The sequence below is a fragment of the Elaeis guineensis genome, chromosome 7 (assembly GCF_000442705.2).
Source record: "Elaeis guineensis isolate ETL-2024a chromosome 7, EG11, whole genome shotgun sequence".
Classification (NCBI taxonomy): Eukaryota; Viridiplantae; Streptophyta; class Magnoliopsida; order Arecales; family Arecaceae; genus Elaeis; species Elaeis guineensis.
The window spans coordinates 12,696,232-12,723,068 of record NC_025999.2 but is presented as its reverse complement, the minus strand read 5'-3'; the positions used below and the strand labels follow the sequence as shown (position 1 = coordinate 12,723,068).

Genomic DNA, 26,837 nt, shown 5'->3' with positions numbered 1-26,837 from the left:
CGAGCCAAAATATCCTAAAAAAAGAAAATAGCCTTCGGTGTACGGTGGACCGGTCGGTCGGTCCACAGAGCCAGGACACGATCGACAGAAAACTTCATGCGGTCCACAAGCGTAACTCATAGTGAGAGAGGAGTTTTTGCACGATCCGACGGTCCAGAAGCAATCCATCAAGTGATCGGACGGCTGAGAACGCTCCCGCCTGTGTTAAGGATTTAAATTGCACGATCCGACGGTCAGAACTTCATCAGAACCCAGATCCAACGGCTAACATTCAATCCAACTTTGATAAGGATTAAAACTATGATTTTCGATCAGATCTGGGCGGTTCAAGCTCCATCCGATGGTCAGAAATATTCCTAAGGAGATTAATACGATTTCTAAGGATTTTAGGACTCTTTTTTCTACCAAAAAATTATGAAAAATTTATCTATAAATAGGAGATCCGAGAATAAGCTTTGAGAGTAAAAAAATTGAGTAAAAAGTATAATAAAAAATAGAAAAAAAAAATAAAATAGCTTTAGAGATCCAAGAAAAAGAAGGAGAGAAGTCGGTTCGCTCTACGGAGTACGATGGAAGACGGAGAGATCATCAACCATCTTCCCGATAAGGCTTGGCTGATCAACTTTAGATCCTTGTTACAGTTTTATTTTTATTTTATTTTATTATTTTTTTAAAATTTTTTATACTTGAATTTCAATTTCAATTAATATAAAATTTATTTTCCTGCACTTTAAATTTCTGTCTTTTATTTTTTTGCATGTAGATGCTAGGATCTAATTAGTAGATCTTAGTATCAATTTATTTTTATATTTTTTAAATTTTTATTATTTATTTTTATTATAAATAGAGGCTAGAATCTAGTTAGTAGATCTTAGTACCCGATTTATTTTATATATTTTTTTAAATTTCTATTATTTATTTTTATTGCAAGTAGATGCTAGGATCTATTTAGTAGATCTTAGTATCCGATTTATTTTTCATACTTTTAATTTTCTGACTTAAATTACTTTCTCCAAAATTTTATTTTCTTTTTATAAAATCAAAGATTTTAAGTCAAAATCCTATCTTCTCTGTGGATTCGACCTGACTCACTACTTTTTACATGTTTTTAATTTTTATTGAAGTCAGAATTTGATTGATAATCACAGTGTCCTAATAACAGCATCACGATCGCATCAATTTTTAGTGCCATTGTCGAAGAAGGCAACAATTTTAATGTTTGATTTCTTTGATTTTCTTATAAGTTTAACTTACTAACTTTTCTATTTTTTTATTTTTATGTAGAAAAAATTTTAAAAAATTTAAAAAATTTAAAAAAGAGATAGAAAGCTTTCAATTTTGCTTGATGAGATCAATCCTAACCCTAGCTTTAACTATTTTTTTTTAATATTAATTACTATTTTTTTTAATTAACTTAAAATTCATCCACATAAACCTAATAAAAATTGCATGACAAGAGTAGAACTCATTGTAGATTTATTTTTGATGATCGCTGGAGACAAGGTAAGTTTTTAAGTTTTATTAGTTTCATGCATCTAATTTAGTTGCATAGAATCCCTTGTTTGAAATTGGTTGTACATATTCGTCTCAAATCAATTTAAAAGCAACACCCATACAAGATAAGGTGGAGATTTCATCACCCTTCCTTAGCCCAAAAACAACCAACCAGCATCCCACATTAACCCTAGCCTAACTAAAATCAAGTAGACATTAGCTCCTAGGATCAATTGAGTTCAGTTTGAGTATTTTATTGAAGTCAAGTGCAAAGTAAGTTTGGACTCACTCCTGAAACTGGTGTCTAAGGCTAGAGGTTATAAAGGCTCAGCCTAAGTAGATTTGTGGTTATTTAATTGGTTCCGTTAGCTTACCTGGTCAATTCAGTTGGTGTCTAAGATAAGCAACGGGGGGACCCCCACGATCTCACCTCTTACCTGGCTAGTTGAAAGAAGTGAGAACAAACTCAATTTGTATCTAGACTAAATCACTCTACATCAAACTGTTAGGTCTAAGAAACCCATAGATGTCTAGGTTTAATTGTTTGCTAACTTGATTGCAATTAACACTTAACCACAACTAATTCTTCTCATCTTACGTCTTTAGGTTTAAGATTTTTCTTAAGGATCTCACCTTTAAAACTTTTCTCTTTCTTTCTTTTTGTCCTCCTTCTTCTTAAAAAAAAAAATCTCAACAATACACATAATAGGGTTTGCACTAATACATGCATGGTATAATTTTTTCTGACTTAGTTGAACCTAATTCTGAAATTGAATGACTGATCCATACAAAACATGATAATCAAATGGCTAGAAATTCTAAGAACCACCTAGGCAGATAAAGAAATATTTTATTCCTTCCACCTATAATCCATCGATGTTCCCATCATTCTATGGGATAAAATATTTTGATTCTAGTCCTGAGGTCGATCTGAACCTAATAGCCCAAAGATTAGATAAAGTCGACCTTCTTGCCTAAAAATTTGATCAGTTCCTAGCATTAGGTCAATAATCTCCTGCACAATACACACCACCACCTAATTATCAGGAGATTTGTTCTATCTGTGCTAGTCCGATCCATCATGTGAGTGAATGTCCCACGACTGCACAGTTTTCACCTTTCATTCCAGAACAAGTTCAAGCTGCTCAAGGTTACTCCAAACCTGTCAATAATCCATTCTCTAACACATATAATTCAGGCTGGAGGAACCACCCTAATTTTTTTTGGAGATCTCAACAGACTCAGGCTCAGACCCAAATTTTTTCTATGCAGAACTTTCAGAATGGGCTCCAATACCAAAATTATGCCTATAATAGTGGTCAGCCTATCCAGCCATCCTATTACAATCAGTCATTATATCCACCTCCTCAACAGACCAATCGAGCCAACGATAGATTTAGCCAACTTCAACAAATGATCATGACCCAACAGCAATCCCTCGCTAGGCTAGAAGCACAAATAGATCAATTAACTGAATCTACCATGAGGAGAGAACTAGGTCAATTGCCAAATGAATAAATATCGAATTTTGAAAATGACCCACCCATCCACCAACTACCTGGACCAAGTCATCAATCCAATGTTCCACTTAAGAATCCTCAATTTGAAAGTGATAATGCAATTTCTGAGCTTAAAAGTGATAGGATTCTTAAGGACTCATACCAAGACCAGATGAGTGAGGCTAGTACTGATGCTAGCCAAAAAAAGAATTTAGAAGAGGAGATTAGTACTGAGACTAACCCAATAGAAGAACCTAAGCTTAGTACTGATGCTGATCTAAGTGAAGAAAAGAAGAGAGTAGATGAGTTACCCAAGATATATCCATCAAGAGTCTCATTTTCTTCAGTCTTAGAAGCCAGTTCTTTCACTTTAGAATTACTAGCTCCTTCAGAATTAAAATTATCTTTGATCACACTTGGGAACACATGTTTAAAATCAAAAGATATCCTTCCGGTGCCTATTTCTTCAAACTTAGTTTCTAACCCAAAAACTTAATTCATGAGCATTTTAGAAGAACAAATAGGAGAAATTTTTGATAAACAAAGGTCTGTGAATGGATTTGTGAACTATCTTTTTAAAATTAAAAATGAAGATGTGAATTACTTTCTGAAGATTGACAATAAAATATTGAAATTTATCATAGGCCATTTTCATAATATTGGCAATCTAAAATTATTGAAATTTGTCAATCCAATATTCGATACAGGATAGGTGAGAGAATCAGCATGGTCTGGCTGAAGACGATAAACTTAGCACTTTCTGAGAGGCAACCCAGTTTTTAATTTTTAGTTTTATGCTTTTTGCTATCTTTTGTATTTTGTTTAGGTTAATCGAGTCTTACTTAGTATTTTTTGTAGAGATTTGAAAATAATCTTGGCTAAGTTGGGGGGAGAATCAATTTTGAAAAGACTTATGGATCAGGTGATATCTCTCCTTTTCTTTCTCTTTATATGCACCCTTCATTTTTCCTACTCCATTAAGGACAATGTCGATTAAGTTGGGGGGGAGAATAAATTTTTTTTTTTAAGTCCTCAAGTAAGTTAGTATTTAGTATTTAAGCATCTGATTATACTTAAGAATCAAGTTAAACCAAGCATTTTTAAAAAAAAAATTGATGTACAGATCAGAGAGTTTGTGAGATATTGAGGGATCAAGTATTAAGAAAACTCAATAAAGAGTTAAGTTTAGAACTTAAATAGTTTTCTTTGAGCATTTCTAAATTTTTTTACCAATATCAAAGAAGAGTTTACTTTCTATGGATTTGTGTAGAGTAACTATACATTTCTTCATATATTCAAAAAAAAAAATGCAAGTACTTTATGCTGAGTAATCGGGCCTCTTTGCCTAAGCAAGTATTGAGTTTCGCGTCAAAAGATATGAAGGACAAAGAAGCTTTGTTGTAAAGCTAGTTTTAACTCGTAGCCTGTTTGATTCGAGCAAGTAGGTTCGAGGGGTATTTTATACCTAGTACCCTAAAGCCATCTGATTTGGGAGTCATTGACTGAAAACTCGCTAAATAGGTCAAACAGAAAGTTTAAGGGATTAAGACACTTAATAACAGTATAATATTTTAAAAAAAAGAAATAATCAATCAATAAATGAAGGACGGAAGTAACAATATACTTATCCATGTGAAGGTGAATGATTTTGAGATAAAAGTAGCGATAATTTGGAAAAGTTCAGAAAAAGTTTAGTATTTTTAGTTTAACTCTCATATTGACTAGTATTAATATCCCAATGACATATCTCATTTACACTTTACTGAACATCAGTGGTCCTTTTAAAAAATTATTTGATAAAATTTGAGATTTTAAGTTAAAGGTACTTGATTCTAAATTCTTTTTTTACTCGAAGACGAGCAAAGTTCAAGCTGTAGAGTGTGATAAGTGGTATATTTTTATATTTATTGAAGGTATTTTTGATAATTTATGGTGCTAACAACTTCTTAAAAATCCTAATTTCATGAATTTATTGAATTTTCTTAAAAAATAAGTGATTTTAAAAAAATATGAAATTAGATATATTTATAAAAAAATAGATGCTAATTTAATTGAGCAATTTAAATATCAAAATAAAGAAAAATTTTTAAAGAATTTAATGCATATTTTTTTCAATTTTTCAGATAAAAATCAGAGCAAAAATCGAGCCAAAATACCTTAAAAAATAAAGAAAATAGCCTTCGGTGTACGGTGGACCGATCGGTCGGTCCATAGAGCCAGGGCATGATCCACAAAAAACTTCACGTGGTCCATAGGCGTGGCTCACAGCAAGAGAGGGGTTTTTGCATGATCCGACGACCCAGAAGCAATCCATCAAGTGATCGGATGGCTGAGAATGCTTCTGACCGTGTTAAGGATTTAAATTGCACGATCCGACGGTCAGAACTTCATCAGAACCTAGATCCAACGGCTGACATTCAATCCAACTTTGATAAAGATTAAAACTATGATTTTTGATCAGATCTGGGTGGTTCAAGCTCCATTCGATGGTCAGGAATATTTCTAAGGAGATTAATACGATTTCTAAGGGTTTTAGGACTCCTTTTCCTATCAAAAAATTATAAAAAATTCATCTATAAATAGGAGGTCCAAGAATAAGCTTTGGGAGCAAAAAAAATTGAGTAGAAAGTATAGAAAAAAATAAAAAAAAAATAAAATAGCTTTAGGGACCCAAAGAAAAGAAGGAGAGAAGCCGGTTCGCTCTACAGAGTACGACGGAAGATGGAGATGTCATCAACCATCTTTCCGACGAAGCTTGACTGATCAACTTCAGATTCTTATTATAGTTTTATTTTTATTTTATTCTATTATTTCTTTTAAATTTTTTATACTTGAATTTTAATTTCAATTAATGAAAAATTTATTTTTCTGCACTTTAAATTTTTGTCTTTTATTTTTTTGCACGTAGATGCTAGGATCTAATTAGTAGATCTTAGTACCAATTTATTTTTATACTTTTTAAATTTTTATTATTTATTTTTATTGTAAATAGATGTTAGGATCTAGTTAGTAGATCTTAGTATCCGATTTATTTTATATATTTTTTAAAATTTTTATTATTTATTTTTATTGCAAGTAGATGCTAGGATCTAGTTAGTAGATCTTAGTATCCGATTTATTTTTCATATTTTTAATTTTTATTTTTTGACTTAAATTACTTTCTCCAAAATTTTATTTTTTTTTATAAAATCAAAGATTTCAAGTCAAAATCTTGTCTTCTCTGTGGATTCGATCCGACTCACTACTTTCTATATGTTTTTAATTTTTATTGAAGTCGAAATTTGATTGATAATCACGATGTCCTAACAACAGCATCGCCATCGCATCAATCATGATGGATTATATTTGAGTTGTGGGTATATTCATGGTATGCATATTGCTAATCTCTGTCTTTTTTAGTGTGCTGATCCTTCAATGGAACCATAGATAATCGACGATTGATATGGACAACTCATGATTATATTCTAAAAAAATATTATCCGATGTCCACTTACCATTCTTAGAATTTAGTCTTGCTTTTATCGATGCCTTACAATCAATTTTGCCATTATCCCTAAGATTCATGGAATTATTTATTTTCCTAGATTTTCCTTGCCTCTAACATGCTAGGTGCTTGAAGCATATTTCTTTCTTATCATTGGACCTACTACACATGGTTGTGATTCCGAAACCAACTCTTCTTGCATATCCATTGTAGAAATTGAACACATCATTTGGTGAATTGAACTCCATTCCAATGTGAAGATCAACATAATCATTGTCTGCATTCGGGGTAGTAGGAGAAGATACATTCTTTTGAACAACACTAGCAACCTCATCCAACTGATCATGGTGGATATTTTTCAGATCTATAATTTCAATATTATCTATAGAAATCTCTATACCAGATCAATAACATTGATGTCAATAGTGTTAGGTGACATTTTCTTTAAAGGATAATAATAATTGCATTATGCATTGGCTAAAATATGACATCCAGAGAGTAATAATATGGCCAAGAGATAATTTTTTTTTGAAAATATAAGATTTAAACTTATGACACTCTTTCAGAAATTTATGACATTCCAACTAAAAAAGAAAAACTGAAGGTTTTGGTTCTCCTATGATCAGGACTTTCCATCATCTGTTGGCTAAAATATAACTTTCAGGATATCATAATACGGCATGGCAACAATTTGATATGAAAATATGAAAATTAGACTTATGACATCCCTTCACAAAATTTATGACACCCTTTTAGAAAATTATGATATCTCGGAACAAAATAAAAAACTGTCAAATTTGATCCTCCATACTAGGACTTTTTACTATCCATTGGCTAAAATATGATATACAGAAATAATAATATAGCTATGAGACAACTTGAGCTGAAAATATGAGAAATATGAATACCTCGATACAAAATGAAAAAATAAAGGTTTTGATCCTCTGTACCAGGACAATTCAACTGTCCATTGTCATAGATATGATACCTAGAGAGTAATAATATGGTTAGGAGATAAAATTTTTTTTGAAAATATGAGATTTGAACTTATGGCACCCCTTCACAAAATTATGACACCCCTTCAAAAATTTATGACACCCCGATATAAAAAGAAAAACTGAAGATTTTCATTCTCCTATCAGGACTTCCTATCATCAGCTAAAATATAACTCCCAGGATATCATAATACGGCATGGCGATAACTTGATTTGAAAATATGAGAATTGGACTAATGACACTCCTTCACAGAATTATGACACCTATTCACAAAAATTATGACACCCAAGCATAAAATCGAAAACTAAATATTTTGATTCTCCATACCAAAACTTTTCCACTATCCGTTGCCTAAAATATGACTAACTAAAGAAAGTTAACACTTCTAATATTTAAGATGTGATTGGATTAAGTTATTAATGACATTCTGGGTTATTATATGGTTTCCTAATGCATTAAATTCCTCTAACTACCAAAACAGTTGATGTAATAAAAAAATTATAAAAAACAATCTACAAAGGGTTTTTTACTTTCTGTTGGGGATGACATTTTGTCTTGAAGTAATAGAAGAAGCCTTCAATTGCTTACTTCAACCACAGACCAAAACAGATGGTATACCCGACACCCAGAGCACTTTTTAGAGCGAGAAAGAATCTTACTTCAACCTCGAATGCTATCTGATTCTTTAGACTGAACACCCAGAGCACTTTTCAAAGCGAGAAAGAATTTCACCAGAAGTAGCTTTCGAATGTTTTAGAATGAGCAAAATCCAAGCAATAACATGCTCTTTAAGTATCTTGGAGGGAAAGGGTATTTTTATCCACTCAAAATTCTTTTAAAAAAGGCTGACCGAATATTAATGCATGTCGCATTGATAACAAACACCGCTCTCCAAACCGTCATGCCGGTATTTAACGCAGGCCATATCTTGTCCCATCGTGCCAACTCGAATCCATGTGGACCAATAAGAAGAGGCGGTGCAGGCCAGCTTGAATTTCCTACACCGCACATGGTGCACAAAGAATTTCGCTTTCGTCCAAAGTCCCATGGTCTGGCCCTTGTCTCGCATCATTATCATTATCGCTCGGCTCCAAATCCTCTTCAAGATTGACTTCTAGGGTTTTCTTCGATCGAAATCACATTCTTGGTTCGATCCAATGGGGGAATGGAAGAGGGAAGAGATGCCCCTCTCGGCGCTCTTCGACCAGGCAAGAAAGATCCACTCCATGGCACCTGAATCCTCCATCACTCAGGTACCCTTTTTTTTTGCTTTCCCAAGTGTTGAAGTAAAGTGACAATCTTTCTTAGATCTTCTTTGATTTCTTAGCACCATGATTATGATTATTGGCATGAGGTGTAGTAGTTGTTGTTCTTTTCTCTCTTTTTTTTTTGTCAATTTTTATTTTATAGGAGACATTGAGGAAGGGAATCGAGGCCCTGCACCATTGTGATGAGATGGTAAGCAAGTTGGGATTGTTTTTCTCGAATGTAATGAAGGACAATGTCAGCACTGCTAATCTGAAATATCTCTTAGTCAGTTTTATATCTGTGTTAATTGCTTAAATATTTAATTTTTTAAAATTGAGTGATGTAGATGGTGGGAATTGATCACGGGTTGTATATTTCTTTGGAATCTTGCAAAGAGTTTAAAATTTTGAAAAAAAAACCCTTAATTTGCTTACATGGTTAGGTTAATACAAGAAAATGCTGAAAAGAAAATAGTTAGCTATAGTTTATAGTATCTAACTAGTCGAAGATTTGCACATTGCATGAGGTTGGATGTACGAAAATAATTTTTTAGATGTTGTTATCCTATTTTTAATTATTCAAATAATATTATTTGTAGGATTATAATATATAATATTTGATAGTTAGAAATATTGATGTGCTTATATTGATAGAAAAATAATGTGATGTAGTCGATATAGAGTGGACCAAAATGTAATAGAAAATTCAACATAATGAAAAATGATTTTATCAGTCTTTATGAATGATTTGAAGCTTTCATTTCTTCTTGAAGGTTGTTATGTCACTGTCTTCATCGGCAATTTTTGATTCTGCCATGTCTATTTTTGGTTCGTGCTTTTCTGGCATGGTCTTTGATAGCATCCTTTTCTTCTTATGGGATTGAACTTCTCTGACATCGTCATCACTTGAGTCATATACCATATCTTGTAACAAAAAAAATGGTGAAGTACAATTATGAATTGCATTATGTTTGAGGAGAAGTAGACCATTATATAATTACCTCTGTCAAGTTGGCGATTTTGTAGTCATTTTCTAATTTTTCATCTACTTCATAAGTCTTCATCACTATGCAATTTTGGAAGCCTTTTTTCAAATTGTAGTCATTCAACTTAGTTTTGAAGACCAATGATTTATGCAGGAGGTTTTGAACTTGGTTAGAAACACCGGCTGAACTAATATTTATATTTTTTGCCAACTCTAAAGCTATGGTTCCCAATAAGTTTTCAACTTGTCTATTAAAAAGGGTCATTGTTGCTATGCCAGAATGATCCTTCACCCTTATATTAATCTTGAACCTTATTTAATTCTATAATGTATTAGTATCATAATTTTGATCTTTATTAATTATGTTGTTTCTACAACTTTGTAAGGATGTATTATCTTGGAACTGGATAGTCAACAGAGGTGTTGCATGTCCTACATTCATATTTGTTGTTTGACATTGTTACCTTTTTTGCATAGTTTGTGCAAGACACATAGGACCATCCGAACCTCTCTTCAATACTAACAACAGTTGTGCATACTGTGAAGATAACATTCTACACAGAGGAGAGAAAAGGGTATTAGTTTTGAGATAAAATATTTATCTGATAATTATATGTAATGTTAACTGACATCGATTTCTGTTTGTCCTTGCAATTTTTTTTAGCTACTGTAGTATTCTTCTATTATAGAACATCTGTTCATGCGGGGGTTTATGCGCATCACTTTGTGAGTATTGATATTGTATTAAGCTTGTTACCTTCATGAACCTAAATCTTTTTTTAATGTTAAATGAATTTGTCATTATTTAATGAAAGTTTTATTAGTATATATACCTCTGTTTGAGTTTTGCTACTTCTAAAAATATCAATATTTTTGTAAATTCTTATAGCACTGGTAGAGGAGAGGTTGTACTTATCTACATATGGAAGATGGGAGTAATTAGCTGTAAAATTGAAAAGACTCAGTTACATATACAAATATTTTGTTACCTTGGAACATCTTCACAGTTGTTGATGTCACAATGATGATGCAGAAGGTGGTTTCATCTTTATTCTTGTTGCTCCAAAAATTGATTTTGATGATCACAAACCATTTGAGGGGACTACTAATGTGTTTTCTATCTTTAGAGATTATTTTTGTGATGTTTCAGATAGTCTAAAAGATTGAATTTGAAAAGCTTTGTCAAGTGTGCCAAAAGTTGAAGTTTCAACAAGTTGGAGAAATTTTTGAAGGCTTTTGAGAGTATCCAAATTGATTTGAATCTACTTGAGAGTGTTTGAAAGTATTCTGGTAAGTTTCAGACCTTAAATGTATAAAAAATTAGGTTGAAACAAAATGAGATGACCCATCTGGGTCATCTTTTTTCGTTGGACAGCCAGCATGCTTCATTTTGACTCATGACACGTAGTAGGACGATTCATTTGGGACAATCTATGAGATTGGGACGATCCACTTGGGATGACCTCTGAGATCTTAAGATCAAAATAGAAAGCTGAACTTTTTATCTGGCCTATTGGGATGCCCCATGGGACATCCCAATACCAGTGGGATATCTCATGAGATATCCCATTTCTGCGAGCACGTATAACGGCTAATTTTCAATCCATTTTTGATGCATTTAATGTGCATTAAATGCACTCCAATGGCTCTAAACCAACTCTAAGACATTCTCAAGGATAAATGGCAACTATAAATGCTCTCTTGAAGTGAAAAATCACAAGATTTTGCAAGCTCTAAAGTTCAAATCTGAGAAAAACATATTCAGCCCTAAAAGAGAGAATAAAGCATTTAAGTACTTCACCAACCACTCTCCAGCTGCAATCAAGTGTGGAATTCATTGAGGGTGTACAGCAAAAGCTTCTTCCCCTTAAGTATTATATTTCTATTATATTTATTATATTTATTTAAGAGAATTGTGTGCTGAATTTTTTGTACCTTATTTTTCTGAATTTATTTTTGGATGTTTGAATTTTGGAGGATTTCAAAACTTGTTTGGATTGATCCGAACCCTGAATCGAATTGTTGAGGGTTGGTTTGTATCCAAAAAATAAGTATTCTTGCTTGGAAGGCAAGGATCGGAGGTGTTCGATGTGGTGTAATCTTTGTAATCCGTTTAGTAGATTGAATTTTCAAGTAAGGATTTGAAAAGTGAATGTAGATGCAAAGTTGGTACCAAACCACTATAAATTTTTTGTGTTTGTTGTGCTTGCCTTTTCTTAATTGCTCTTTGTGTTTAATACTTATTTATTTTTTATTGATGTTTAATTTTATCTATATTGCAAATCAACTCACTCTCCTCTACACCTTAGCACATTGTTCAAGTGTTCTAATCCTTAAAATTTTAAAAAGACCCAATTCACCCCCTTCTTGGGCTCCATATTTAGGCAACAAGTGATATCAGAGCTCGATGCTCTAGTTCTTGTTTAATTTAACCATCAAGATCTAAAGGTCTATGGCAGTCTAATTTGGTACATCCCTAATCGAGGGGCAATCCACAAACCGATCTTCACTTTTCAATAGATCAAACTACACCTATTAAAAAGCTCGGATGAGAATTTTCATTCAAGCACTTGACTATGACATGTAGAGTATCATAGTAAATGGACCACACATATCCACTAAATTGATTGATGGTGTGTCTCTCCCTAAGCTGGAAGGTGAATGGGATGATTTTGATAAAAAAATCGCTCAGCTCAATGCTAAAGCCATGAATATTTTATATTGTATTTTGGATGCTAATGAATTTAATCATATTTTCACATGTATTTCAGTTAAAAAAAATTGGGATAGGCTAGAAGTCACATACGAAGGCACAAACTAAGTAAAAGAATCTAAGATCAATATGCTTGTGCACAACTACGAACCATTTAAAATGAAATCTGAAGAATTAATAACTCAAATATTCACTCATTTTACTGACATCATAAATGGCTTAAAGAGTCTTGGTAAATATTATTCTAACAGTGATCTTGTAAGAAAAGTGCTTAGATCTCTGCCAAGATTATGGAAAGCAAAAATCACTGCAATCCAAGAGGCCAAGGACTTGAATATTCTACCATTGGAGGAGCTGCTTGGATCCCTCATGACTCACGAATTGACCATGAAGTAATATACTGAAGAGAAAACCAAAAGAAAGAGGACCATAGCCCTCAAGTCGACAGCTCAGGAAGAAGATGACACAAAAAAATCAGACAATAATGAAGAAGATGAGGACTTGGCCCTGATTATTAGAAAATTTAGATGGTTCATGAGAAGAAAAATATAAGAGACCAAAAGAAGACCACCAGCTAAGGGAGAGCCAAGTAAAGAAAAAAAAAGGAACAGCCAATCATTTGCTATGAATGCAAAAAGTCGGGCCACTTCAGATCAGAATGCCCTCAGCTCAAGAAAGACCAAAAAAAATTCAAGAAGAAGAAGGCCATGATGGCTATATAGAGTGATAATGATGACTCCACTATTGATGAAAAAACTCATGAAGAAGCCAACCTGTACCTTATGGCACATGAAAATGAAGTAACCCCTGAAACTCAAACTGAATTTACTTATGATGAACTGTTAGAAGCTTTTCATGAACTTTTAAATAAGTTAAAAGAATTAAAAACTAAAAATAAAAATTTGAAATTAAGAAATCATGTATTAATTAAGAAATATGAAGAAGTTGATAAGAAAAATAAAGAATTAGAACTAAAGAATTAGTCTCTAATAAAAGAGAAAGATAAACTCTTTAGTTAAAATGAAACTCTTAAAAAAAAATTAAAAACTAAAGGAAGAAGTAACCAAGTTAAAATCTATAGTTGACAAATTTATATTAAGTTCAAATAAATTTCAAATGATCATTGACAATCAAAAGGCTGTACATGATAAAGCCGACCTTGGTTACAACACTCTAAGAAAATAAAAATTTTTTAAAAATATTTTTGTCAATCTAACTACAAAAAAATTATCAAATATTACTTGTTTTAGATGTGGTAAAATAGGGCATAAAGCATATTCATGTTTATCAAATAAGTTTCATACTAGAAATGTTAAGAAAATATGGATTTCAAAAAGAACCATTGTGACTAACCCCAAAGGACCCAAATTAGCTTGGGTACTTAAGGTTAAAATTTGATTTTATGTGTGCAGGTGTGTCTTGCATCCCAAGCAACTAAACGGAAGTGGTATCTTGATAGTGGATGCTCAAGACACATAACTGATGATGAATCTCAATTCATCACATTGAAAGTTAAGGATGGAGGGATGGTCACCTTTAAAGATAATGACAAAGAAAAGATCATCGGTATCAGTAACATTAGTATCACTCCCTCCACTTGCATTGAAAATATTTTATTTGTAGATGGTCTTAGGTATAATCTTTTAAGTATTAATTAATTATGTGATAAAGATTATAAAGTAGTTTTTAAATTATCTATGTGCATTGTAACTAGTCCTGCTGATGTTAGCACTAGATTCATTAGACATAGGTATAGCAATGTATACATGGTTGATTTGGATAATCTCTCTTTACAAAGCATGCAATATCTTGTGGCTATGAATGTTAAAATTAATGAGACTAGTTAGCTCTGGCACCATAGGCTTGCACATATTAGTATGCACACACTTTTCAAAATCATTAAAAAGGATTTGATTTTTGGTTTGTCAAAAATTAGTTTTGATAAAGATAAAATATGTGATGCATGTCAATTAGGTAAACAAACAAGAGTCTCCTTTAAATCTAAAAATATTGTTTCAACTTCTAAACCTCTAGAACTCCTACATATGGATTTATTTGGTCCTACAAATACAACTAGTCTAGGAGAAAAAAGATATGATTTTATAATTATTGATGATTTTTTATGTTTTATTTGGATTTTATTTTTAGCTTCTAAGGATGAAGCATTTTCTGCTTTCTCCAAGTTTTGTCGAAAAATTTTAAATGAAAAAAGTTGACCAATTGTTTCTATTCGAAGTGATCATGGAACTGAATTTGAAAATAAAGATTTTAAAAAATTTTATGATGAAAAAGGTATAGATCATAATTTTTTAGTATCTAGAATACCACAACAAAATAGAGTAGTTGAAAGAAAAAATAAAACTCTAAAAAAAATGACCCATACCATGCTATGTGAAAGTAAGCTCCCAAAGTACTTTTGGGCAGAAGCAATTAACATAGCATGTTATATTCTAAACCGTGCCTTAATAAGATCAATTTTGAAGAAAATACTTTATGAATTATGGAAGGGTAGAAAGCTTAATATAGATTATTTTCATATTTTTGGTTATCAATATTTTATTTTAAATAATGACAAAGATAACTTAGATAAATTTGATGCTAAATCTGATAAGCTATCTTTCTTGGCTACTCCACTTCTAGTAAAATCTTTAGAGTATTTAATAAAAGAACACTAGTAGTAAAAGAGTCAATTCATATTATTTTTGATGAATCTAATGATCTTCTATCAAGAAAGAGAGATGGTACTGATGATGCAGATATCATAAAAGATGGAATGAAAGAGTTCACCCTAATGACTCAGATGAACAAAATAATGATCAAATGGATGAAAAACATGAGGATGAAAGCGTCAATGATCAGAACATTCAAGAACAACCTCAAGACACAGGTAATCTTTCAAGAAAATAGAGGTATGTCCATAATCATCCTAAAAAATTAATAGTTGATGATCCGGCACAAAGAGTTAGAACTAGATCCTCATTTAGAGATATTTGTAATTATGTAGCTTTTATTTCATATTTAGAAGCTAAAACAATAGATGAAGCAGAAAAAGATCATAACTGGATAATTGCCCTGCAAGAAGAGTTAAATCAATTTGAAAGAAATAATGTATGGACACTAATTGCAAAACCTAAAAATTATCCAATAATAGGAACCAAATGGGTATATAGAAATGAATTAGATGAAGATAGAAATGTAATTAGAAATAAAGCAAGATTAGTTGCTAAAGGATATAATCAGCAAGAAGAAATTGATTTTGATGAAATATTTATTCCTGTTGCTAGATTAAAAGCCATAAGAATGCTACTTGCTTTTGCTTGTTTTATGAATTTTAAATTATTTCAAATGGATGTCAAGAGTATTTTTCTAAATGGATATATTGCTCAAGAAGTATATGTAGAACAACCTCCTGATTTTGAAAATCATAAACTTTTAGATCATTTATTTAGATTAAACAAAGCTTTATATGGGTTAAATCAAGCTCCTAGAGCTTGGTATGAAAGATTAAGTAAGTTTTTATTAGAAAATAAATTTTTAAAAGAAAAGATTGATACTACTCTTTTTATAAAAAGAAAGAACAAAGAAATTCTTATTATATAAATATATGTTGATGATATTATACTTGGATCTACTAATGAAGATCTGTGTCCAGAATTTGTCAAGCTCATGCAGGGGGAGTTCGGGATGAGCATGATGGGAGAACTCAATTTTTTTCTCGGACTCTAGTTTAAACAAATAAAGGAAGAGATCTTCATCACCCAAAGTAAGTGCATAAAAGAATTATTAAAGAAATTTGGAATGGAGAGCTAAAAAATTATAAGTATACCTATAATCCCTTCCTATAAATTAGAAAAAGATGAGCATTGTAAAAATGTTGATTCAAAACTCTATAGAGGCATGATATGTTCTTTATTATATCTAACTGCTAGTAGACCTGATATAATGTTCAGTGTATGCATGCGTGCTAGATATTAATTAAATCCTAAGGAATCTCACTTAAATGCTGTTAAAAGGATCTTTAGATACTTAAAAGGAACACAAAACCTAGATTTTTGGTTTTCAAAATAATCTTCTATGGACTTAATAGGTTACTCAGATGCAGACTTTGTTGGATGCAAACTTAATAGAAAAAGTACTAGTGAAACTTACCAATTTTTAAAAGTAAACTTAATCTCCTGATTTAGCAAGAAGCAAAATTCAGTGGCTTTATCTACGATCGAGGCTGAATACATTGCAGCTAGAAGTTATTGTGCTCAAATTCTGTGGATTAAGCAACAGCTCATAGATTTTGGTATTGAACTTAAAAATATCTCCATAAAATGTGATAATACTAGTGCCATCAATTTGACCAAAAATCTAATTCAACACTCTAGATCAAAATATATTGAAATTAGATATCATTTCATAAGAGAACATGTTCAAAATAATAAACATAATACTTGAATACATAAATACTGAAAATCAATTAGTTGACATTTTTATCAAAGTACTTAATGAAAGTAAAATTTGTAAAATTAGAAAAGAATTAGGCATCTTAAACCCTTCTGCTTGAATTTCAATCATAATTTCACTCTCCAAATTCATTTAAAATTTTTTGATTTCATTATCTTAATTTTGGGAGTCATCTATCATTTTTTGAGAATTTTTCAAGATAATTAAAAATCATCAATACTATTCAGATATCTTCTTCAATTTTTTTCAATGAAATATTCAATCAAAAATTATATCAAAATTTATCTAGACTCTCAATGACCCTCTCAACTCGATATGACCAATTTTAAATTTTTTAGTTTGAATTTTCTCTCTTTTTTAAATAATTTCTCCATTGCTTGATGCAACCCTAGATGGAATGTCCCATTCATGCAAGTAGGCTCCCTTTAAGTGAGCCTACCCGAATTCTGTTCCATTAAAAAGGGGTTCCGGGATGTCTCAAATCCAAAGACTCTTCTTCTTTCTCTCGTCCCAACCTAGGAATCTCATCCTAGATCTCTCAAAAATCTTAAAATTTCTCAAAATCGAGATCTACTCTCCACAAATTTACTGTTCTCACGGCTCATTTTTTTAGTTTTCTCTAAATTCCAAACTCTAACCCTCAAATTCATGAGAAACTCTCCAAAAATCGTCTTCTCCTTTTAGTTTAAGTTCAATTCGATCCTTCTCCACCCTCTTGATCATTATCCACCATCTTCTTGGGACATGGCCCCCAAAGTGAGAATGCCACAAAGGAGGAAATCCGTGAGATCCATGGAGGCAGAGGAAAGGAAAAAGAAGGTAGCACATGAGCTGACCCAAGCTTCCCCGCCAGTGACACCAAGTAAGATTCCATTATCTGCAAAAAAAGTTACCTTGGGTAGAAACGTTGACTTCAAATTTTTAAGGCATGATGGTTTTTCCATAGGAGATAAGCTGATTAAACAAGGTTGGAAATCTTTTTTAAGTTTGTCCGAACCAGTGTATATTGATTTGGTGAAAGAGTTTTACTCTAATTTGGTTTTCAATAAGGGTGTTTTAAAGTCTACTATCAAGGGAGTTCAGATTATCCTAAATGCTCCAAGGCTAGGAAGGTTACTTCAAATGCCTTGTGAAGGTAGCTATTTAGATGAATTATCCAAGAAGGAGATTGGACTCAGGACTATTCTTGGGAGAGTTGATGTGGAAGGTTTTCTGAAGATTGAGGCTAAAGATCTTAGTGTGGAGATGAGACTACTCCACCATACGATATCCAAGATTTTCTTCCCCAGAGGGGGAAGATATGATCTGATGATGGAGAAAAATATTTGTCTCATGCATCATGTAGTTTCAGAAACTCCCCTGAACCTTCCCTTCCTGATGATAGATGCCATGAGGAAAGCCTTGAACAGGTCCAAGGCTCCTTTGCCCTATGGTATGGCCCTTACAGTTATTTTCAGAGAGTCAGGAGTCAGTTTTGAGGGAGAGGTTGTTTGTAGACTATCATATATTGATACCTACAACAATCACCCTCTTAGACACATCGATTTTGTGAGAGTTGATGGCTGATGGATCAAGAGTCGAGCTGTAGCTGTTGAGGAGAGTGATCAGGAGGAGGAGCATGCTGAGGGGGAGGGTCTATCTTCTCTTGTGCCTAGGCTGAGTTCAGCTGATCTGGATAGACTCAGACTTACTGTGAGGGATATCCTATCTCAGTTAGATGGTATTAGGATTCAACTTCAGTCTAGGTCCTCTACATCTACTAAGCCAGCATTTGTACAGCCCATTGCTTTTCATCCTCCTGCTTCTTCATCTCGGATCAGACCCTTCGATCGAGGATGAGGTTGATCCTGTGTTATCTATTTTGATTCCTTACTCGATGCCCAGTCTCTCTGACTTTATCATTTTATATTAGATTACTTAGTTATATTTTGTAGGTTGGATATACGAGAGCTTTATGCTCATTATGACTCTTGTAACCTCTCTTTTGGTGTAAATGAATAAGGTTGTTTTCATTTAACTCATTTCTCTTTGGATAATGAATGTTTATTATCATATCTCTTTGGATGAATGAATGTTTATTATCATGTCTTTTCGGATGAATGAATGTCTATTATCATTTTTTTCTTGGATGGACGAATGGATGCTCTATTTTCTTAATACTTGACCTAACACCATGAAAATCTTATTCTCCTAGTTATTCTTTTTGATGATGTCAAAAAGGGAGAGAAATAATGGTAAATGGTGAAAGTGATGTATTTGTTATAAAAAGAGAGAGAAATAATGGTAAATAAAAAATAATAATGGTAAAGGAAAAAAAATAATGGTAAATGATGAAAATGGTATAGTTGTTAAAATTTTTTGCTCTTTTAAAGTTTTTTTAAAAAAAAAACTTTTTGCTCTAATGTAGTACTCTATACTGATTCATCCATTTTTTTTAACTCTGATACATCATTTTTTTACTTTCATTTTGATAATATTTGAAAAATTACTCTGATCAACTTATTTTTTTCTTAAATGCTCTACTAATCTTATTTTTGCACTGATACCAAAGTGATTCGATACGTTCATTTTTGATTCTTTCTCAATTTGTCTCATTCTTGCCTTAATATCAAAACAAAAAAAAGAGAAAGAAATATTCCCTTTCATATCTATTGCTCTGATACTAGAATTAAGGAAGAAAAGAATAAAATTTTTTTAGAAACCATCTTTGCTTCAATAAAGAATTTTTTTTAAATGGAACACTCTTTATATAAGAAAGGGGGAGATTTGCTTTCAAATGATCAAAATAATCTAATTCATACAAGAAAGGAGAGGATTTTGATTGAATAAGAACAATTCTTAGAAATTCTCTAATTCCTTCACAAATGGTTTCAGCTAAATGAATTAAATTATTAAAGTTTGCTGAAAACATGTATATCATGATCCTCCATGTTGAATCCTTGGCATAATTCTTCTAGTCTTCACAAACCTAAATTTCTTGAGCTTTAAAGATATTTTTTATGTATACTCAAATATTTTATCATCATCAAAAAAGAGAAGATTGTTGCTCCAAGAATTAATTTTGATGATCATAAATCATTTGAGAAAACTATTAATGTGTTTCCTATTTTTAGAGATTATTTTTGTGATGTTTCAGGTAGTCCAAGAGATTAGGTGTAAAAAGCTTTATCAAGTATGCCAAAAGTTGAAGTTTCAGCAAGTTGGAGAAGTTTTTGAAGGCTTTTGAGAGTATCCAAATTGATTTGAATCCACTTGAGAGTGTTTAGAAGTGTTCTGATAAGTTTCGAACCTTAAATATATGAAAAATTAGATTGGAACAAAATAGGATGATCCATCTGGGTCATCTCCTTTCGTTGGGCAGCAGTACGCTTCATTTTGGCTCATGAGACGCAGTGGGACGACCCACCTGGGACGACCCATGTGATTGAGAGACCCACTTGAGATGATCCCTGAGACTCTGAGATCAAAATAGAAAGCTGAATTTTCTGTGTGGCCTATTGGGATGCCCTATGGGATGTCCCAATACCAGTGGGATGCCCCATGGGATGTTCCATTCCTGCGAGCATGCATAATGGCTAGTTTTCAACCCATTTTTGGTATATTTAATGTGCATTAAATGCACTCCAACGGTTCTAAACTAACTTTACGACATTCTCAAAGATAAATGGCAACTATAAATGCTCTTTTAAAGTAAAAAATTATAAGATTTTACAAGCTCTAAAGTTCAAAATTGAGAAAAGTATATTCAGCCCTAAAAAAGAGAATAGAAATATTTAAGCACTTCACCAACCACTCTCCAACTGTAATCAAGTGTGAAATTCATTGAGGGTGTATAGCAAAAACTTTTTTTCCTTAAGTATTATATTTCTATTATATTTATTGTATTTATTTAAAGAGATTGTATGCTGAATTTTCTGTACCCTATTTTTTTGAATTTGTTTTTGGGTGTTTGAGTTTTGGGGGGTTCTAAAACTCATTTGGGTTGATCCAAACCCTGAATCGGATTGTTGAAGGTTGGTTTGTACCCAAAAAATAAGTATTCTTGTTTGGAAGGTAAGGATCGGAGGTGTCCGATGTGGTGTAATCTTTGTAATCCGTTTAGTGGATTGAATTCTCAAGTAGAGACTTAGGGAGTGGATGTAGATGCAAAGTTGGCACCGAACTACTATAAATTTTTTATGTTTGTTGTGCTTATCTTTCTTTACTTGCTCTTTGTGTTTAATACTTGTTTATTTTTTATTGGTGTTTAATTTTATCTATATTGTAAATCAACTCACTCCCCTCTACACCTTAGCACATTGTTCAAGTGTTCTAATCCTTAAAATTTTAAAAAGATCCAATTCACCCTCCCTCTTGGGCTCTATATCTGGGCAACAGTTCTCTTCAAAATTGATCTCATTTGTTGCTTTTTCTTAAAGTGTGACTTTAATCTTTTCGTTGCTGAAAGATTTGTCTATAATCATGTGTATAAATATTGTGTGTATAATATAGGAAAGCTCTTTTTTTTGTTTTTATAGCTGTAAAGGTACTTGCCTTTCGAGCAATAGCTCAACATCTCTTTTAGAAATTATTTTTTCTCTTGCTCGTATATTTTTCACTTCACTTATTCCACTGAGCTTTCCAATGATCTCTGTAATAATAATAAAAATAATTATATTATATCAAGTATTGAGAATCAAATACATTAAGCTATGTGTGGTATATTTTTATTTTTTACCTATCAGACATATATTTTTGTTGCAACTTTCAGATATAAGAGGCATATCTGCAAAGTAAAAGTAGAATAGTAGAATCTCAGTGGTTGGAGTTTGTACTTCTTGAAGAATTATTGTGAAGTAGAAAATTATTCGCATATTGTTTGAAATAGCTCTATACTTTGAGTAGGTTTCAACAACTTTGAAATTTGTTATGTAGCAGCAATGGCCTTCTTGGATTTTTTGTCTAAATTTCTCAATTTGGACGTTGCACTCAATGGCTTATATCATTGTTATCTGTAACATTAGAATAGATAAATTTTTATTTTTCATAGTTAAAAGCAAGTCTTATATAAATGTGTTTTGTGCCTACCATTTTGTCCAACAGGATCAATTCCAATCCAATGTTTTCATTTGTCTTTGTATTGATTGTTTACCACAAGAGTATAACTCTAGCTTTGATGGTCCATGTGTCTTGTTCAGTAGAGAGTCCACTCAAAAGTGAGTATTTTTTTTGATATCCATTGACCTATAAAATTTCAAGCATAAGGAAGGACTGTGTTTTAAAAGGGGGTAAGGGATGAAAGTAAGAAGAAAAAGAGAAATGATGTTATGCTGTTTAATTTAGTGATAAGTGATGTTGATACCAATCAATTAGCATATTTGATATTAGTGAAAATTTTTGGATAGACAATATTTTTGCATGGCTTGGATCTTCAGCTTCTACATCTATTACCAGTATGTATAGTCCATTCTTGCTTGTGACTTTTAATAGAGCGACATATAATTATCCATGACAAAAATCTTGCTTGGGTAAATATAAACCAATATGGTTTAATGTTTGGCCTTAGCTCTTGTTTATAGTCATTGCAAAGCAAATGGATAAGGAAAACTGTCTTCTTTGGAGATTGAATGGTCACTTTGATTCGTTGGGTGATAAAATGAGTCGAGAAATGAAGACTTTTTGGCCAATGTTCTCTCCGGTGATGAATTTAGCTTGCACAAACCATTTTCCAAGTTGAGTTATAATAAGTCTTGTACCATTGCATAAGCCAGCACTTTGGTTGACGTTGTAAAGCAGCATGATAGGAACACCATCTTTTAGTCGAAAAGCATGATTTGGTCAGCCACCAAATTTCAATGAATTGAAAAACTCAATTGGGTAAAGGGCATCATCATCACCAAAGTTTGTCGAGTTTCTACAAATTGAATCTGAGCTGAAGTATATTCTTTCTTTTGTTGGAATTAGGTTGAGTATGTGGTCATTTTTTTGATGGACCGTTTCATTCTTTGGTGTAAGGATGGCTCTTTCTTGCAAGAAATGCTCGTCTGTCAGTTTAGCGGCCACATCTTGATAAGTGATTTCAACTATTTTTGGTATTACATTGTAATTGCGGTCCATCATAAGCTCATGTGAGATTTCAATCCATTGCTTACCAGTGTCAGATCCTTTACCATCTCCGACATTGAGGATCCATTGTGCAAACTCGGCACTTAAACTTGTGCAACACCATTTTTCAAATGCATATTTTTGTGCAGTCGATAGATCTCAAAATATTATCACAGGTATGATCATTTAGTGGAGGCATGTACTATATCTTCTCTCTTGCCTTTAGGGACAACTAGTAATATTTGGTGAAAGTCTCCTCCAAGTATCATTGTCATTCCATCAAATAGTTTATTAAGACTATCCGAAAAAGAAGAGCGCCATATGTCTCTGAGTATACGGTCTAGTGCCTCAAAGCAATGTTTGTGTGCCATCAGTGCTTCATCCCATATAATAAGATTTATTTTGCTCAACAATTCTGCCAATTGTGTGAAGGAAATATGCGGTAGTGCTATGCATACAATTTTAAAATTTTTGTGCAGTGAAAAAGAAAGATTAAACAATTTAATCTTAATCATATGTATAAGATCTAATCTAAATTGTCATTCCATGATCTATGATATGAAAAATATGCACTTTAGATTTGAAAATAAAAACACATATCGATCTCATCGATGCTGAAATTCTAGATCTAACTATTAGATCAACAATATGATCAAGATAAGTTAGAAATAATTATAAAACCAATTAAATCTTGATCTCCTCTGGTCCAACGATTGGAGAGGATGTTCTTCAGATTACTCACAATCACACAAAATCATCTGGCCTCTATAAGAAAATTCATGTGAAGACTGACGCAGATCAGGGGCTTAGAGGTGCTAGCCTACAAGCAACTTCGATGGCTGATCTCTTTCTTTTTCTTCAAGTATCTTGGACACTCCAAAAGATCAAGAGATCTGAAGGAGGAAGAGAGGAGGAGGAGAAGAGCTCTGAAAAATAAAAATCAGTAAGAAAATTGATGTATGATGCCAAGAAGAGGGGACCCCTTTTTATAGGCAAGGAATTAGGATTTTCATCTAAGAGAGGGTGCCAAGAGTCCACGCCAAACATCTTTTGGCATCCTAAAAATTTCCAAAAAAGGTTCTATGGCTTGAAGAAGGAATCAGATGTCTCACACGCCCAAAAACTCTCCAAGAAAAATAGAAAAAAATCATTAAGGTGCCAACAACTTTCTTTGTACAAAAAATCTCTTTTCTTATTTTCATCTTATCTCTAATTCAGATCGTATTCAAATTAGGTAAAGATAGGATTATGAGTCATCAATCATTGCCACCCACCCTTATTGGGTCTACTATTTTGATGCTAAAAAGGTCAAGCCAAATCCTATTTGATGTGGAGATAAGGGCATGGGTCCAAGTGTGGCGCAAGGAGATAAGGATAGAGTCATAGTCGATTTGGACTCTTCATTTCTAATTCAATTCTAATTCAAATCAAATTTGAAATGAATCCACTGATAGAAATGAAGCTAATCCAATTAGAAATCTAAATATCTCAATAAATTTCTAACTCAATTAAGAATTAGCTGATTTCAAACCTTGATCGAATCATGATCAAATTTCTTCTGTAATTAGGATTGATCATATCAAACCTAATCTGAGTTGAACTGAATCTAATTCAATTAAACTTGATCCAAAGCTATTTACTTAATAATATTGAGTCAATTAGTAATCTAATTATTAATTAATTTTTTATAAATAGTAGAGTCTCAATCTCATGGGACTCTCCCCCAGAGTCTCAGTCTCAGTCCCAATGAGACTCCTCACCAGAGTCACAATCTAATTGGACACTTCAGTCATTAGATCTGATCAAATCTTCTAATGCATGTGACTTCATAGGTTCGAACCTAAGCTGGTAGCATAGAAATAACTTTTTATACCAATCGATGTAACCATCTAACAATGATGATCCAACAATCGGATAGGTCGAAGTATTACAAAGCAACATTCTAGAACCTACTGCGTATGGTTACCGTATAATTTATCCCTTTGATCCAAATGCTCAAGGTGACCTAGAATTTAACTGTCAACCCTAATTAAGTCGATCATATTATATTTTAACCTTTCAAATCCATCATATGGATTATTCTGGTCAAAATTTTACTAAATTGAAATACACTGATATATATCTCCTATTAATTCAGAGGGATCAATTTTATTTTGACTCACATACCGACTTGATAAGTACTTGACTGCACCCAGTATCCTTCTATCACTGAGTTAGAAACTCAGATGGTTCGATACTAAAGTACAGTGAGTTGCTTACAAGTCACCGTAGTGATCTCAGGATTGAAGGATACTTATACCTATACCCTTTATGAGCTAGTCTTGACAGCAGAATGCTTGAAAAATGGTCATGTTCGATGCGAATATACTCTTACATTCCATCTGCATGCCATAATAGTATCCTACACTCCTTGATTAAGAGGACAATTAACTCATATGGCACACAACGATCTATACTCGATATTGCTATTATCCTATTAATAGCATATCATTTGGTTGCAAATATTTTTAAGGACTAAATGATAAATCTTTCTTTATCAATTAATTATAGTCCTAAAGATTTCATTACAATACAGGAGTTCAAAATAAGATGAACAATTTGTAATGAAAAAGTCAAATAATTTTTATTAATAAAAATTCAAATACAATTTACAAGAATGAGCACAATCATCAACAGGTTGACGATTGGCTTTGGGACATATTTTTCAATATTGTGTTCCTTGCTTTATCTCACATATTGTATCTTCTGTTAAGTTCAACGGGATGTGAAACCTTGAATGGGCAGTTCTACCTTCAGGAAGCAGTAATGATGTAATTCCAAAAGATACTACAGTAAGAGCAATATGGCTCTCTGACCTTCGTTTTGTTAAAATTATTTTTCATAGATAAGTCTTTCCTGTTCCTCCATGGCTATAAATGAAGAAAAGCTTGCCTTCTTTTGTCGTTGCTGATTTGACAACTACTTCAAATATTGCAAGCTGGTTTATGTTTAAGCCACTATAAAACTTTGTGAATTCCATCTAAAGCTCTTTTCTATTGTAGTTTGTCTCCTCAGTAAGAAGTCTATTGTTTAATTCTCATAGTAGCAATGCGTTTGGCAATGGAATATCCTCATAATCTCTTAATGATTTGCATGACCTTTGCAGTATTCGTTCAATCTCAAACAATGCATAGCTCTATATCTGTTCTTCAGTTAGATGAAGCTATGGCTGATTTAACTTTTTTCTTTGTATGTATAACACATCTTCTGATAATATTTTGTAATTAACAGTCTAAAGTTCTTTTGGGTTAGCAACTTCACAATAAAGTAGCAGCATTGCAAAAAGTTATCGCAGTTGATGACCAAATCTCCAAAGGGATGTCTCTTGTAAACAATCGTGCCATTCTTTATCATCATCAAGCAATCCAAGAGCATAGCAAGCTACCTTGAATGTTGAATAGAGGACTTTATTTACTGTTCGAATATTTTCAAAGGATGTAGAACCCCTAATAGTATTTAGTAACATCCTCAAATAATAACGTTCATCATTTGTAGGATGGGCATAGAATATTCTGCCTACGCTTTTGCCGGTCTTCCTTTTTGTCTACTCTAGAACATGTTTGTGCCATACCCATTTTGTGGGGAACTCAACATAAGTTAGTTCTCTAGCTTCTTCATGTTGCTCGTTTGCCTTCATCCATTTTGTGAACATGGTTCTATCAACTTTTGACTTTCTCAGTACATTTTCTAAATTTGCAGTGTCAGCAAAAACTATTGTTTGTTCATTTGGATGATGAAAATTGAGTCTCTCAACTGAAGGGTCTTTATAATTGATGACAAATTTAAAAATTCTCCAACAGACCTCTGATGCTGAAATGTATCTACAGTCCAAATAAGCTTTGAT

General features: G+C 32.5%; 1 pseudogene; it reads left to right on the top strand.

Moving 5' to 3' along the window:
* Positions 1 to 8,630: 8,630 nt before the first annotated feature.
* The window catches only part of LOC105049172 (PP2A regulatory subunit TAP46-like), a 50,917-nt pseudogene continuing 32,710 nt past the window's right edge, over positions 8,631 to 26,837 (top strand).